The sequence below is a fragment of the Dipodomys ordii genome, unplaced genomic scaffold (assembly GCF_000151885.1).
Source record: "Dipodomys ordii isolate 6190 unplaced genomic scaffold, Dord_2.0 Scaffold4156, whole genome shotgun sequence".
NCBI classification, from domain to species: Eukaryota; Metazoa; Chordata; class Mammalia; order Rodentia; family Heteromyidae; genus Dipodomys; species Dipodomys ordii.
This window is the reverse complement of record NW_012271370.1, coordinates 743-3,073: the sequence shown is the minus strand read 5'-3', so window position 1 is coordinate 3,073 and position 2,331 is coordinate 743. Positions and strand designations below refer to the sequence as shown.

The following is a 2,331-nucleotide window of genomic DNA, read 5'->3' as shown; positions in this document are numbered from 1 at the left end:
AGGTGGCTCAGTGGTAGAGCGCTTGCCTTGCATGCCTGAGGCCCTGGGTTCGATTCCTCAGCACCACATAAGCAAAAAGAAAAAAGCCGGAAATAGCGCTGTGGCTCAAGTGGTAGCGTGCTAGCCTTGAGCTAAAGAGCTGAGAGACAGCGCCCAGGCCCAGAGTTCAGGCCCCACAACCGGACCCCCCCCAAAAAAATAAATAAAATCAAAAATAAAAATACTATATTAGTTTTGTTTTTAAAAACAAAATTAAATTCTTATTAAATTCTTATTCATGGGTAAGTTAAGTTATAACAAAATATAGTATTTCTTCCTTTGTTCTCACCTTGTACTTGAGAGAAGACACAGTAACAGAGTATAAACTACTTGTGTGATCTCTATGTTTTATGTTTAAAGATAAGTCCTAAAATAGAATTTTTGTGCTTTTTCATGAAACACTACAAATTCATAAACAGTAATCTAGCAAATAGCTGTGAATTATGCTGAAAATCACGTGAGAGTCATGCTTAGCTTGCTGCTTAAGAATAGATCTTAGAGTTAAATCTGGTTTTAAAAAATGGATAATTTCCTCCTATATAACTAATGAGTTTTTCCAAGCTTTTGGATGGCAGAAGTTGGTAACATGCATTTGAGTCCTGGAAAATACATCTCAAATATTTATTTTGAAATTTAATTTTACCCATTGTCTCACATGGAAATGAACTACAGTAGATTTACTTGAAGTACTGCTAATAAATATTTAAAGACATAACATTTCTTTTTATAGGAATTGGCCCACGGATTAAGTGAACTTTTATCATATGAAGGCAATGTTGAAGAAGATTTCTATTCAACATTTCAGGTACTACAAAGGACATATAGCTGTTAGTCTGCCATATACTTTATATATGAAAGAAGTCATATGTACTAAACAGTCACCATTAGAAAAGATGAAAAATCCCCTTCTTAGAGGATGTTAACATGATAGAGACACCTAGAGAGACACAAGTAGATGAGAACTTGACAAAACTGCTTCAAGATAATCCACTAGATATTCTCTTGATTCAGTTACTCAGACTTTCAACCTCTCAAAATAAGCCTCTCCTGTACTGTCACCACAAGAAGTTAAGAGTTGAAGCTGATGGGTCAGACTAAAACACTGTTATTCCCACTGCTCTTAGAATAGTCAGAAGGTAGATGTTATAGTGATCTACATAGCTCCAAAGACCTGAGTATTGGGTCTGGGTGACACACAAATTTTGTGGCTACCATTAAAGTATTAAATTGTATTTCCATATAGGATTAAGGCACCTTTTTTTTTTAACTCCATGATACAAAAAGGATGAGAGAGTGGCTCAAGTGGTAGAATGCCTGTCTAGTAAGTCCATCACCCTGAATTCAAACTCTAGTACTACAAATAAATAAATAAACAAAATGCCACAATTGTTTGGCCTTTCTGTAGTTATCTTTTTGATGGGAGAAGAAAATTGTTCTTTTTAAATTTTAGAAACCTGTTCAATTGAAGCCTGTTATTGAACCAATAATATAACTAATATCCTATTATGATACTTCTCATCAGGTTTTTCAGGAAGAATTTGGAATAATTAAGTCTTATAACTTAAAGCCAGGAGGTGATAAAATTCCAGTTACCAATCAAAATAGAAAAGGTAAGTTACACACCACTTTTAATTAAAATGAATTAGTGTTTATTTACTGTTTACCTTTTCTATATAACAGATGTACAATTGCTTTCCAGAATATGTGCAGCTTTATATTGACTTCCTTCTCAACAAATCTATCTATAAGCAGTTTGCTGCATTTTATTATGGATTTCATAGTGTATGTGCTTCAAATGCCCTAATGGTGAGTTTAAAACCTTAAATTGAGCTTTCAATTAGGTTTTGTAATGGTATAACTTAGACAAATAAATATTTTAAAATTAGAATTTTTAATTTAAATCTTTTAAAAATAATTAGAAACAAACACAGCTTTCTCTAAAGTTATTCATGCACTTCATTTCTTCCCCTTCTGCTGTTAGTATAGCCTTTATAGCTTTCCCCAAGGACCAGCTGCCAGTGGCTTATACCTATAATCCTAGCTACTCAAGATGTTGAGATCTGAGGATCATGGTTTGAAAGCCAGCCCAAGCAAAAAAGCCAGCAAGACTTATCTCCAGTTAACCAGGAAAATGCTGGGGTGGAAGTGTGGCTTAAGTGGCAAAGCATTGCTATAAGTGAAAAATCTAAGCAAGAGTACAAGGTTCCAGAATCAAGCACTGAAATAAACACCCCCAGCACCCCCAAAAAAAGTTATCCCAGTTTATTACAGAGGCTTTGAAGTTGCTATAAT

At 34.3% G+C, this 2,331-nt stretch overlaps 1 long non-coding RNA gene across 1 annotated transcript; it reads left to right on the top strand.

Annotated features, from left to right (window-relative positions):
- The first annotated feature begins 777 nt into the window (after positions 1-777).
- Positions 778-1,842, top strand: LOC106002181. The gene is made up of 3 exons (XR_001175902.1): positions 778-844; positions 1,562-1,649; positions 1,739-1,842. It is a non-coding gene; the product is annotated as an uncharacterized LOC106002181 (long non-coding RNA).
- The last annotated feature ends 489 nt before the right edge of the window (positions 1,843-2,331 follow it).